The sequence below is a fragment of the Callospermophilus lateralis genome, chromosome 2 (assembly GCF_048772815.1).
Source record: "Callospermophilus lateralis isolate mCalLat2 chromosome 2, mCalLat2.hap1, whole genome shotgun sequence".
Lineage (NCBI taxonomy): Eukaryota > Metazoa > Chordata > Mammalia > Rodentia > Sciuridae > Callospermophilus > Callospermophilus lateralis.
Genome location: NC_135306.1, coordinates 74,265,703 through 74,281,011, shown reverse-complemented (window position 1 = coordinate 74,281,011; position 15,309 = coordinate 74,265,703).

Below are 15,309 nucleotides of genomic sequence, written 5' to 3'. Positions count from 1 at the left end.
AATACTGCAGAGAATATATCATCTTCATGAATGTAGGCTATGTTGTTCTAGATTTTTTCCTTAGGATGAATTTACAACCTTCTAGTGTCTCATGCTCCAAAAATTAAAGAATAGTATGTAGCCTAAAAACTTTTAGGGACCGGGCAGGTTACTTAGGTGAAGTGGTCCAATAAACACGGTGAAGTGAATCAGCTCTTATCTCAGCCCTGACAGCATTCCCCAAATCTACTGCCCTGACTACTAATCTGGCTCACTCCATTCATCCATTTCCCTTTCAGTCAGCCAGTACTAGTCTTGGAGCTATGAACAATGACCAATATAGAATTCACAGTTTCACAAAACTTTTAAACATTTGGTGAAACTTAAATTGCTATACTATTATTTAAGTTGTCTAATTGTTAATGCCAAGTTCTAACATTAAGAGAAAGAAAGTGAGGAAGCAAAGAATCTGCTACTGGAGTGGTGGGGCAATTTCAAGGAAAAAATAGACTTAAGTTTTAAAAGCTGGACTGGGGCTTGGGTTTGAGTAAAAACATCTCATGATTCTAACACACACACACACACACACACACACACACACACACATACATACACACATATATTTGGTGCCAGGGATTGAACCTAAGGGTGCTGAGCCACACCCCCGGTCCTTTTTTATATTTTTATTTAGAGACAGGGTCTTGCTGAGTTGCTGAAGTCCTCCCACAGGGTCTTGATAAATCGCTGACTCTGGCTTTGAACTCAAAAACTTCCTGCTTCAGCCTCTGGAGCCTCTGGAATTATAGGCATGTGCCACCCACCCTGCTATTCTCACGTTTGATACACTTTCATTAGGGATCTTCAGTTTTAGGAGGTGTTTTTTTTCCTGTTTTTTGTTTGTTTGTTTGTTTTATTCCTTTAAACAAAGTTTTTAAATTCTCTAGCCTACAAATTAGAAGTGGTCATTCTTCAACCAATGAGAATCTTTAAGACTTTGCATCTTCCTTTCAGTTTCAAAGTCTACTCTGAGCAAAGTGTGATGTGTGGGCTCTTCCTGAGATTGGGGGGAAACCCAAAGGGAACTGGAAAATGCTCTGCTCCCCGAGGCATTTAAAATCCATTCAAAATTATATCCCGGTCTTCAATAAATGGAGCACATTAGGCTTCAGCAAGAAAATAGAATACTGTGAACCTCTCCTGAAAAGATTTTTGCCTGAGGCCTAGTTTGCCAATAGATTCTCCTAATGCAACGTTAGGCCTACAGGGTTAGTGGAGAACAGGAGCAAGTTTCCAATAAGTTCAAGCATCGTGAACCATGGTTTTATAAAGTAATTTAAAAGCTACTTGAAACATTGCAATCTAATCCATAACACCAGAGGCCCTCCTCAAATAGAGCAATCAACAATGATCACCAATTTCCTTTCTAACAAAGGATCTCCATTTCCCCTACCCCTCAGGTCTCATTCCTGAAAGTTTTCTCTTTAAATAGTAGATGCATTTAAAGGGTTCATGACAATTTCTCTAAAAATGTTCATTTCCTTTCTTTCACTCTTCTCCCATTTTCTGCTAAAAGTCTTTAATGCTTTTTGCCTGTAACTTTAATTATTTAATTTCTTCACTGCATTATTTAAAGAAAAGAGGGTTTTGAAACTTCAATATGCATGAAGGAAGTCCGGCTCTATGCAAAATTGAAGAAATCTGTGTAACACTATGCACTGCAGCATAGAATGTACTACAGAATATTTTGCAATCTCTAAATGTCTTTTACCTTCATGTATCCTTTTGCAAATTTGAACTAAATTACCATTTTGTTTAAATATGTCGGATAAATACCAATGAAGTCAAAGACCTTCAGGAACTTGAAGACTGACAACATATGTGAGGGCATATCATTTGCTGTTGAAAGCATTTATGAATAAATCAAAATAAAGAAAAGACTAGAAATGATTGTCACAGCATTTAGATACAGAATTTTCTTTCGATCTTCCTCCCAGCCTAATAGCAGTCCCATTGGAACACAAGCACAATTTGTTTTTGTTTTAAGAGTCAAAGGAAACATTTATTTGAGGTTTAGCATGAAATGACACAAATAAAATTCGTATAAACACAAAGCCACATTGACTCATATCATAGAAGGCAAAAGACAAAGTAAAAACAAAGAAAACTAATTGGTGGTTACACATAACTGGACATAGTTGTGTCTTGTATACTTGAAAGCCTTTTACAAGATAATCATCTTAGATCAACAGAAGACCAGTCTTCAATGTCTTCTTGCAAGATGGATTTCCTTAGCATCTCTTGTTTTCTCCAATGTCCTCCTTTAGTGTGGTTTTGGAATTATTTTGGTGATTGCCGACTTCCCTAGAGATGTCTTGCCATAGCATTCTGTCCACCACTGTAGTATAAGCACAATTTGTAATAGTGCATACATTTGAGACACATTCTTTACCCCAAATTTAATTTTCTTAAAGATAGAGATAAGTGTACTTAAAAATAAAAGTCCTTTTCTTATTGAATAAGTATAAATTTATCATAGAAAATAGTAATATAAATACCAGGATTGTTTTTTAAGGAGAGAGAGAGAGAGAGAGAGAGAGAGAGAGAGAGAGAGAGAGAGAGAGAGACAGGGATTTTTTTTTTTTTTTTTTGTAGATGGACACAACACAATGCCTTTATTTTTATGGGGTGCTGAGAATTGAACCCTGGTCCCACCAGTGCTAAACGAGCGCTCTACCGCTAAGCCATAATCCCAGCCCAAAATAGCAGTATTTTATAAATTTTCAAACACATCCAATCTCTAATTCAACCTCTAATTAACATCTGGATTTTTAAAAAAATTTTCTCGCTCTCTCTCCCTTAGACAAATTATACATACATACATACACAGAGAGAGAGAGAGAGAGAGAGAGAGAGAGAAAGTTAAAACTCCCAGAGACAAATATTGTGTCCAGTTCTATTTTCTGTAATAAGAGACAAGCATGTTCTAAGTGCCAAATACCAGCCTGTTGAATGAATAATTCTGTCTATAATTTCTGGTACAGAAAGATAGTTCATATGACTTCAAATTTCAGACGATGTGCTGATAAAGTAGCAACACCCACAAAGCATTCAGAATTTTTATGAATGAAATAATGCATCTGGGATTTTTTGCCTCAAAATAAACCAGGTTTGGCAAGGGGATGGCGGTGGTAGAAATAATGGATATCAATGGAAAAAAAATTGGCCTCATGTTAATAATTATTGAAGCTAGGTAATGAATAAGGAGGAGTGAAATGTTCTATAATGATGAATAAAATGAAGATAAATACACTATTCTTTATTTCTATAGATTGGAATTTTTTTAATCATACAAAGTAAATATATATACACCACACATAATTGTACAACACAAAACCAAAAAGCACATTCTGAGAACACTGAATTATAATGCTAGCATCTTAAAGAAGGATGCACCTTGATGGAATTTTTATTTTTGTAGCACATGACTGTTAGGTTTGAGGGGATATAATTTGAATAAAACTCTTGCATAGTTTGTTCTGCTATGAAAGACTCACCACTAGTGTACTTCAGCCAAAACTGGTGGGATTACAAGAGCTAGGTGAATAAAAGTCTCTTTTATATAAGCACCCAAAGGCAGACATTGAACCAAAAATAAGAAGAAAGAGAAACAAACTATGGGCTTCAGAAAGAAAAAGAAACAAACTATAAGCTTCAAATGTTTCAAATCCAGCCAATAAACTCATCTGCAAAGTCCTGGGCTATGGCAGCCTGACAGAGGTGGGAGAGGGTATGTTTATGTTGGCTGTTTCTCTCCTCAACACACCTTAGACATCTCTAATTAATCCCTTTGGAGCAGTGGTGGCTGGAATTCACAACTTGCCAGTCTTGTCCCATGCCAGCCAAATATAATCCTGAGACACTTCATCTACATGTCAAGGGACATTAATGCCCTTTGGATTTAAGAATAACTGTTGACTAGGCCCAGAGGTCTCAACTCTGCACATTAAAATAGATTCAATCAGAGAGCAGAAACTGGGCATAGGCATTTCTAAATCGCACCCCTCCCTTGCATATAACACCATCTTGATAGAAAAATACTGCAAATGTTGTAAGACAGCAGCCCCAGCCATGAAGAGATATCATTAATACTGGGATAGGGGAAGAGGACGTTTTTTGCCATGGTTCTCTGTCGTGAGTACTGCTTAGATATTCCTTTTCCATCCTTTCAGGACCAAGGAACTCATTCCCTACATATGCTTTCCAAGACTTACGGTAGGTTCCCTTCCTAGCTAAATCCTTCTGGGGAATTGTCTCAGCCCAAGCAAGCTGCCTCATTTAACATTGCACCACTCCTGCAGGAGTGGTCTGCATCCAGGACTGCACAGCTAAAGCCCCGTTCCTTCAGTTTGGGACATCTCTGAAGGGCCATTTCTTTTTCACCATTCTCCTTGGGATTGCAACTGCATCACAGTCAATTTTCCCTGTGTTCAATCCTTCCTGGAAAAGCCTCTGCTTCCCAAACTTTCTCACTGTGCTTTCAGTTGTCAACATAGCCATAGCTGGCTCCCCCAGGATACCTGCTGCCCAGAAATCTCCATGTCAGAGGTGGATTCCCAGGGCACCTGATCTAAGATAATTGAAAAGGCTTTGCTGGGATGCTGCTCAGCTTTAGTTATTCCTCACTCAAGTTTCTCAAGTGAGAGCAAGACACCCCAGTATTTGTTTTGTTAAGACCTATTATTTACACAGTCAACTCTGAACTAGACTAGAGCTGCTTTTCCAAAAACTCTCATCATTTTTACTAGTTATAATAGATGCAGAACTTGAGGTTATGACTCTTCATGAATGCATCCAAAACATAAGTATGAAAAAAAATTTATCTATATACTACAAATCAATTAAAGTAATCATGAATAATTACACATTTTCTCAGTCATCCAGAATCCTTGTGTAATATCCAGGCATTGTTTGGACTTTCTCTTCATCTAGTGGGTATTCCTCAAGGCTCCATGATGTTGCTGTGCTTTTTTTTTTTTTTTTCTTTTCCCCAAACTTTATCATTTCCTGAATTTTCATTGCCTCATATTTGATGCAGGCAAAGACTGATGGAGGCTTCTACTGGAAGGCTTGATGGCAATAGGTCTTTAGATTTATGGCAACTTAATGGCACGTCCACAGAAAAGTAGAGGGTGGGTGTGAAAATCTGCCAAACTTTGACCTTATGCTAGGTAGAAAGTTCTCCTCCTGGGTTAGAGACTATATGATAGACTTAGAGGTAAGATGCATGGAGTGGAAGAGAGGTTTATTTGGGAATCTAAGAATTAATATTTTTGTCTCACTCACTGGTGACCAAAATCTACAATAGGGCAGAGCACAGTTGACTTAGTCAACTATTTCCATGTTCATGGAATCTAAGAGCTTATTGTTTTGATGAATAACTTTCAAGTTGTTACAGTTACAGAAACAACAGAACTGTCAGGGTTTTTAGCCCCCCCCCCCATTCCCTCCTGACCTGCGGGAGAGATTGGGAGAGCACGCCCCACCAGAAGGAACCAAGAAACCCCGCACCCAGTCCTCACCCGCTGGAGGACAATCAGACACTTAGGCAGACCAGTCAAAGCAGGATCTCGTTTAATGAGAAAACACACATAGCTAATATCATGTACAGGAGCCAATCAAGATAAAGGTCAGCAGGGTGGGGAGAGTTCATATGTACACCCTTCCTACAAGCAGTAATGGGAGACACGAGTTGTCCATGAGGGCGGAAGGGTTCTGAGCCTATCCTAGAGGTCCTCTGATTTTTCGTCACAACCCATGGCAATGCCTTCTGGCTAATCACCAGGCGCTATCTTAGCCACATGTGGCCCCAGGACTGGGAAGCGGATAGCAAGTTAGGTTTCCTCTTTTCTGATGCAACATGCCCCACATGTTGCATGCCCTACATCAAGTTAGGTTTCCTCCTTTCTGATGCATCATGCCCCACGTTACATCATGCCCTACACAGAACTGTTACTCGTGTTTACTGTTTGTAGTGGTGAACTACTTTATTCTAGACTCTATCTAGTTAATGTGTGATCTATGACTTGGCAGCATTGACATCACCAGAGAGCTTCTGAGAAATTTCCTAACCCAGATTTCCTAAATCAGAGGGCAGTTTTCAACAAGATGATTCTGTACTTCTAGGAGTCCCTCAGGTGGTACAGATGGTGCTGGTTCACAGAACACAATTTGAGTAGTGAGTTGCTAGAGAGTTCTATCATATTTTCAGCAGTTGCAATGCCTACCCTTATAGAAGTCAAGTGACTCTGTGCTTCTGCATCCCTAGTACTGTGCTTAAGGCCCTATACATTGTCACAGTGGGACAAATAAAAGAGAATTGGATGATAAACAGTATTCTAGCAATGATGTGTGATGGCTGTTTCCAAAATGATGAAGAGAATCTTAAGAGTGGAACTGTGTCGGATGTAAGGAATGTAGCTTAGAACCCAGTTCAGAAAACTGGGTAATTACCCCATAGAGAAAACTTCCCAGGTAGCAGAATCTTTCACTTGGAGGACCGTGTTTCCCAAAGAATGGCACCTCCACCAGCTCTGCCCCAAGGCAGGAGAAAGTGGTTTGAGAGAAGAAACCACACCAGTCAGAGCACTACTCAAACTTCTAACATGAAGAAAAAGCCCTTGATTGGGACACAGGAGACCGGGGCATTGGGTCTGAGGGATCAGTAGCCAGTCAGGCACAAACACGGACACCATGAATTCCTTTCTGGGTTTCATTTACCTCCTCTGTAAAAAGAGGGAGTTTCTAAGATCCTACGTGGCTCTGAAACATCTAGGAACTCAGATGCCTTAGAATTGGCTGCAAAAACCACTCTTGCCACAAGAGGGAGTTCTGTTTCTGAAATCATAGAAATTCTATACATAGACTTAATGAAAAGATTTAGGCAAACAATAACATTTGAGTATACAGAACTAAATGGTCTTTTATAAACAATTGAAATGAATTAAAAGGCTCATTATTTTAAAACATACATTAAGTTATAACTAATTCCTTGCTAGAAGAAAACAAAATGAGACTACAGAGAAAGACAGCTGATGAAAAAACACGGAGTGAGAGTTTATAAAGACAATGAAGAAGGAGGCTCCTAACTTTCTTTTTCAGCTCACTTATCAAGATCTTGATGCTTACCAGGCATAGTAGCCCACTCCTGTAATCTCAGTGACTCGGGAGACTGAGGCAGGAGGTTCACAGGTTCAAGGCTAGCCTCAGCAATTTAGAGAGACCCTAAGTGGCTTAGCGACAGCCTATCTCAAAAAAATATAAAAGTCTGGGTTCATTCCTCAGTACCAAAACTAAATAAATAAATAAATAAAATAAAAAGTACAAAAAAACCCTTGGCAACTGTTCAGATCTTCTCCCCTTCATAAACTGATAAATCCTGAGAATGTCCTAGCTTTTTGGTCTTGTTTTATGTGTCTAACTGTGGCGCTCAAGGTGTGTCTAAATGACAACTAATTCTGCCAAAGATTACATGGTTTAATGAAAGGCACTATTTATAGCATTCCAAATATCTGCATGGGAAAAGTGAAACATCCCATCAATATTCAACATATTGCCTCCACGAAGGATATTTTCAAATGCTTTAATGTTAGGTGCCACAGAGAGTTGAGGGGCTATAAGATTTTCCTCCATTTGGCCTGGATCAATTAGATTCCTAGAAATGTAACAAATCTCAGCTTTTTCTTTTCTTCTCCTTTGGAGGTACTAGGAATTGAACTTGGATCCTCACAAGTGCTAGGTAAATGCTCTACCACTGAGTTACACCCTGAGAACTTTTTAAAAGTCTATTTTGAGGCAGAGTCTCCCTAAATTGCTGAGGGTGGTCTTAAACTTGCAATCCTCCAGTTTCAGCCTCCCAAGTAGCCGGAATTACAGCTGTTTGCTACCACACCCTGCTCTTTCTTATGTGCCCTGATCTCTTTTCAACTAGTCAACTGTTATGGTTTAGATGTGGTATCCCCCAAAAGTTCACGTGTGAGACAATGCAAGAAGGTTTGGAAGAGAAATGATTGGGTTATAACCTTAACCTAATCAGTTAATTGATCTCTGATGGGATTAACTGGGTGGTGACTGGGTGTAGATGAGGTGTGGCTGGAGGAAGTGATTCACTGGGGGCGTGGCTTTGGGGTGTATATTTCCTTTCTGGAGCATGGAGTCTCCTTCTCTGCTTCCTGTTCATCATGTGAGCTCTCTCTGCCACACTGTTCCTCCATGAAGTTTCAGCCTCATCTTGAGCCCTGAGGAATGGAGCCAGCCTCTTATAGACTAAGACCTCTGAAACCATGAGCCCTCAAATAAACTCTTCCTCCTTGACAATTGTTCTGGTTGCGTCCTTTAGTCACAGCAGTGAAAAGGCTGACTAGAACATCAACTAATAGCTTTCTGTGTGTTAAAGAGAGTTTTCAGGCTGAAGGCAGAGATGCTGTCTCTCATGGGGAGATGACCGAACCTGGGATGTGAAATCTGAACGAAGGCTTGAAGAGGAAGTGCTGGCTGACCATGGGGAGGCATCCTAGCAGTGGACTTCAAAAGGCATCTCTCCTCCACCCGTCCTGGACCAGAGGGTGTGCCTCAGAGTATCCACTATTTAAGTATCAGCACCCTCAAGGTCAGCAGGTTCCAAGTTTCCAAAAGTGTAGTCTTCCACTCATAAAAAGGAGATTATTTGGAGCGGAGTGGGGCGTGGGGTGGGAGGGGAATGCTGGGGAATGTTATTGGCCAAATTATATTGTTATATTGTGTGTTTGTATGAATATGTCACAACAAAGTTCATCAATATGTACCATATGTACTATAATGTACCAATAGAAAATAAAGGGGGAAAAAGGAGATTATTTTAGCTTTTTTTAGGGGCACAGAAACAATATTAAGTCACAGAAGGATTGAAATGTTCTTTCTAGTGCCTTCTAATCTCTTCCAAGATGCCTCATTTTTACCTTAGAAAGTCTCTGATACCTCTCTAAGAGTTGCCAATTCCTTTTTTAACAAAGAAAAAACAGTTTTTAACAGACCAGAGCTTCTACCAGGCAATTGTATGCAACGCTATCTAGGTAGAATGTTATAGTATTGCTTCATTAATTGTAATGACTTCTATGGCCATGTGCTATTTATGGGAATGCTATTGGCTTTTCTATCCATAGTGACATTTAATTTGCTTTTTAAGAAAAAAAGTCAGTTGACTTAAGGAAAAATGTTGTGTAAAGTAATATTAGAGGTGGTGCATGGATAGGTCAAAAATTGTGCAGGTGGTCCCAGCAGGTGGGGCGACGTGACAGCCAACACAGAGCTCCACGTGGGTTCTTACACACGTTGTGTATCTGGTTCTAGGATGGGATCAACCACTAATGAGCTACTTTTCTCAGGTTGACACAGAAGAACAAATGTGCCCTAATTTCCTTTCAACTAGTCAGGTTTTGACTTCATTACATATATTAAATAACTCATATTGCTCCTTAGAGACAAATAGGGGATGGGGGAAAATTCCTTTTGTGCCAAATATTACAGTTCTATGTCAAATCCCATTGCAGCCCACAGGCAAAATCCCTTAGCTGCCAATGCCATTTCAAAGAAGGTTCTCTATTTCCATATCCCTATAGCTCAGTGTTAATAGTACTTGGTTTACCTAATTACAACAAATTCTTTCCAATAATAATCCTTACAACGAGTGCTTTCTCTGGCCTTGGGCCAGTCACTCAATAAAGCAAAGGTCTAACTGTTATTTCCTTTCAGCAGAAAATCCTTTTTTTTCGGTTACCTCAGATATTTTTTAACTTTATTTGTTTGTTATCTATCAGGACAATCATACCCTTTAAATTCTGTGAGCTCCTTGAAGGCAGGGGTCTCGTTTTGTTCACTGTTGTGTCTTCAAAGCTTGGCACAGTGCCTGTCCTCAATAAACATTTGTTGATTAACTGACATATTAATTAACCGCACTGATGGGAACAAGTCTTGATTTGGGGGAACTGCTTGTTTATGTAAAGCCAACTGGAACATCTGTTCCGTGTGGGTGCACATCACGGAAGCAGTTTTCATCTTAAAGTGGGAGAAAAAGAATATACCAAATAATGGAAGTTATGCTCCACTTGGGAAATCGTGGATTCCATATGAGGTTATGCCCTCTGTCTTCAACAGTGAAACCATTCTAGATGTAAAAATGTCTAATCATTGTCCAAGGTCATCAGGAAAGTAGATTGGCAACTCATTATAAATTGCCAACAGGCAAGTTTTCTTCTTAGGAAACTACAGAGTTTTCAAAGCATCCTCAGATTATTATGATTTTTAATTTTGTTTTGTTTTAATTAAACATGTAATTAGTTTAATGCACAGTTTGGATTTTCTATTGGCAACAAAATCAGTTCACTTTAGTTCCCTGGAAAATGTATCAACTAGAAATTTTCAGGATCACAGAATTGTTGGTTTAGAAGAGACTGGTCCCTTGAAAGTCCTTTAGTCTCATCTATAGTCACAACACTTTCTTTCTTTTTTTAAAAAAAATCATAATTTCATTTTTATGTGGTGCTGAGGATCAAACCCAGGGCCTCATGCATACTAGGTAAGCGCCCTACCACTGAGCCACAACCCCAGCCTCATGTTTTCCTAACAGATACTTACACAGTTGAGAGCATTGGGAATATATTATATATATCCTACCCCGAAAGCATATTGTCATAGCCCAAAGGGGAAGACAGACAGGTGAGTCAGTAACTACAGTTCCTAAGTTCCAGAGATTCCATAAAAGAAAGTTCATGCTGCTGATGGGGCATGTAAGAGGCACAGTAGTTGAGTGGTTCTGTGCGTGGTAAGGGTGGGGAAGCCAGGAAGAGCATCTGAGTAGTTTGTAACCTCAACATTAATGAAGTGTTCTATGAAGAGTAAATAATATGCTTCCCTTGAATGGGTTTCATCACCTTCCCATTCTCAGGAATGACTTCTCCTTTTCTGTGCTTTGTTTCTCTCTCTACAGTCTTCATGTGTCATTATCAAAGAAAGAACAGGTAGTGAACTTGAGTCCATAACTGTGCATGAGTGTAATTTGACCTGCCTCTTCTAGGCTAAGAAAATGATAGTGTCTCCTCTGTCATTCCAATAAACCATTTGTAAACAGAGTGAAGTTTGGCCAGGGACCTTGGGGTGGCCCTCTGGTGGGCTAAAGTTCTGGGTGATAAATGGAAATCTTGCACTTGACCCACCCATCTAGGTAGCATGGAAGTGAATGTGTCTGTCAATGACTTGTACAGTACACAGCAATGTTCAGTTTTTAGAATGCACATATTTTAAAATTGTGGTTCTTGTCCTGAGATGTTAAGAAAGAAGGCTTAATTTTTTTAAAATTTTTTTATTGTAGGCTCTCTTTAGACAAAAATTTTACAAATGTCTCAGGCTAACAAAGAGAGGGGAAGGGTGGATGATAATGACCAAAATACCTTCTAAGTTTTCCTAAGAGACTTTCAGAATGTGCTATCCATTCTCCTCTAAGAGAAAACAAAATAATTGATTTTAATTTTGTAAAAGCATGCTTGGTTTTAATAGTTTATAGGAAATTAAACGTAACATGAAGTTGCTAGTTTCTTTAAATATGTATGTGCACTCGTGGTGTGTGTGTGTGTGTGTGTGTGTGTGTGTGTGTGTGTGTGTACTTTTTATTAATACTGGGGATTGAATCCAGGGGTATTCTACCATCAACATACATCTCCAATGCTTCATCTTTTTTTTTTTTTTTAATTTTGAGGCAGGGTCTCTCTTAAGTTTCCCAGAGAACCCTCAAAGTTGTGATCCTCCTGCCTTGGTCTCCAGAGTCACTGGAACTATTGGCATGCATCACCATGCCCAGATATATATATATATATCTTTAAATACTTTTCATATTAAAATTATTTAAGACTTATTATAGGAAACTGCAAAATTAGCACAAAGGGAGATGTCGGTATACACTTCACCAAGCTTCTCCCAATTATAATGATTAGACAACCACATTACCTTACTATCAGTTTTCCTGAGATTTCAATAGGTTGACTTTCTAAAATTTAAGTTTTATTTATTGTGCATTTTTTAAAAAATGGGAATTGAACACCAGGTCTTGCACATGCCAAGAATGTACTCCACCAATGAGCTACCTTCCTAGCTCCCATCAGTTCTTTTTAAAATATATTAACTGAGGTAGGAGAATGGCAAATTCAAGGCCAACCTGAGAAATTTAGTGAGAACTTGAGCTATTTGGTGGACCCCGTCTCAAATTTAAAAATAAAAAAGACTGGGGATGTAGCTGAGTGTTAAATCACCTCCAAGTTCAATTCCCAGTGCCCAAAATAAACAAATAAAATCAAGTAAAAATAAACCTAGAATTATAAGGAATAAGTTATCTTTAACTCCTCAAAGGGAACAGAAAATATTTCAGGCTGAGTAACTGCATGTGCTAAATCCCAGCACTTTAAAACAGCAGGATTCATTCCCAGAATGAAACTAAATTGGACTGGGGATGTGGCTGAAGCGGTAGCGCGCTCGCCTGGCATGCGTGTGGCCCAGGTTCGCAGCACCACATACAAACAAAGATGTTGTGTCCGCCAAAAACTAAAAAAATAAATAAACATTAAAAGAAGAAAAAAAAAAAGAATGAAACTAAATCATTTTGGCTAGGTCAAAGAACATTTGTGCTTTGAGAAAATGGAGGTAAAGAAAGGAAGGAAGGGGTAGAAGATAAGTTTAGATTCATAATCCACTTGAATCAAATGTATGAAATATGATATGTCAAGAGCTCTGTAATATTTTGAACAACTAATAAAAAAAAGATAAGTTTAGAAAGGCAGTGCGCTAGTCAGGATTCTCTGGAGAAACAAACAAACAAACAAAATATATATTTCCTTTGGGAATTGGCTCATGTGACTATGGAAGCCTAGAAGTCCTAAGATGAGCTACCTGTAAGCTGGAGAACCAAGGAAACCAGTGTGTAGCTCAGTCCAAGTTCAAATACCTGGGAACCAGGTGATCAGATGATGTAGCTTAACCTGAGGTTGAAAGACCAAGAAACTAAGGGGCTGCTGGTGCAAGCCTTGGAGTGAGAAGACCAGAGAACATAAAAAACTATTGTTTAAGAGCAGGAGAAGGCCTGGGTGAACAGAACATGGCGGAACACTTGCTAGCATGCATGAGGCACTGGGTTCGATCCTCAGTACCATATAAAAATAAACAAATAAAATAAAGTCATTCTGTTCACCTACAACTACCTAAATAAATAAATAAAGCAGGAGAAGATGTGTGTGTTCAAACTTTAGAGACAGCAAATCTGTCTTTCTTTGCATTTTTTGTTCCATCCCGGCTCTCAATGGATTGCTTGGTGCCCACCCACACTGAGTGATGGTGGATCTTCCTCATTCTCCCCATTGGTTCCGGTGTCAATCTATTCCAGAAATATCCTCACAGACATACCCAGGGGAAAAAAAAAGCTTATCCAGCTATCTGGGCATCCATTATCCCAGGAAAGTTGACACAAAAAATTGACAATCACACATAGTCAGCGGCAGATCATGAAAGGTTCTGTTTGTTAAGCTTCTACTTTTGAAAGTTAACCTAAGATTCAAGGAGAGCTATTGATGGGCTTTGAGAAGAAACGAAGCGAAATATACTTGTATTTTTGAACAATTACTTTCACAACATTGTGGAGAATGCATTAAGAAAGAAGTCCAAGGAAATGGGAGTCAGGAAGCCCCTTTCAGTCCCAAGGGAAAGAAAGAAGAGAGGGGAAAGCTGGGGTTAGGAGCAAGGGGAAAGAGAGGAGGCCGAATCAACAGAACCCAGTGACTGACTGTATATTGGGGGTGAGGGCTGGGTGAAAACAAAAGCCTGGGATAACTTTTAGGTCTCTAGATCTGAAAAATGGGTGACATTAATGGAGACAAAAAAATGAAAAGAAAAAAACAAACAAACAAAAAAAATAGACTGGGAAGTCAATTAAGTTTAGATACATTAAAAATGAGATGGAGATATCCAGCTGGCAATTATTTGTAACACTGATATTAATGATTGCTGTAGTTTGGACCTTGAATGTCTCCCTGAGGCACATATGTTGAAGGCTTGGTCCCCAATCCATGGTGCAATTGGGAAGTGGCAGAACCTTGAGGATGTGGGGTCTAGATCTAGTGGAAGGAAGTTAAGTCATTGGAATGTGCCCTTAAAGTAAATATTAGGACCCTGGCCTCTCCTGTCTCTCTTTTGCTTTTGCTTTCTGGCCATGAGGTGAGCAACTTCCTCTATCATGTATGTGTTCCTGCCTGGATGTACTCTCTCATGACAGGCCCACAAACAACAGGTCAGCAGACCTTGAACTGAAACCTCCAAAACCGTGAGCCAAAAATAAGCCTTTCCTTTTTTTTTTTAAGTTGATTATCTCAGATATTTTGTTATAGTAACATAAAACTGAATAATTTTGTAATAATATATACTAATTTATTATAGTTTTTACCCTTAAGTACCTGGTGAGAACTGAAAACAGATTTGTGGGTGAGATAATTAAACTAAAGTAAATTCTTGTCTTTCATTTTATTGATTTTTTTTATTTCATTTTATTTTTTAACTGAGGATCAAACTCAGGGGTGCTTTGTCACTGAGCTACATCCTCAGTCTTTTTAAAAATGTTTTATTTTGACACAGGATTCATTAAGTTGCTGAGGACCTCCCTAAGTTGCTGAGGCTGGCCTTGAACTTGTGATCCTCCTGTCTCAGCCTCCTGAGCTGGTGAAATTACTGGCATATGCTATTGCATCTGATTCACTCAGCTTTTTTGATAGTAGTATCCAGTTAGTAATTATACATTTAATATTATCATTAGTGACAAAATATTGCTAATTTATTACAGTTTACGTATTTAAATGGGTGGTGAGAACTACAATGGTTTAAGGTAAGATAATCAAATGGAAGTAAATTTCCAGCTTTCAATTCATTCTGTCCCCTCAAAAATAGTATCTTTGCACATAGACCACAACCTGGTGGCAACCTCTGATCCCTTCCACCAGAGTTATGAACACAGTAGGTGTCTATTATTTCCTAAATGAATATATGACTAGTGCCATATGCCACTGAAAACTCTTTCTACTTTAATCTCTTTGTTAGTTGACTCTCCATCTATATGAGTCCCATACCTGTTTATTTTCTATTCCTCACTATTCTTGGAGCTTTGACAGAAGCCACTTGAGATAATGTGGCACAACATCCACTTAATTCACTCAACAGAGATTTTTTTTTTCATACAGAAATCAGAAAAACAGGGGAGACTCAGTCCCC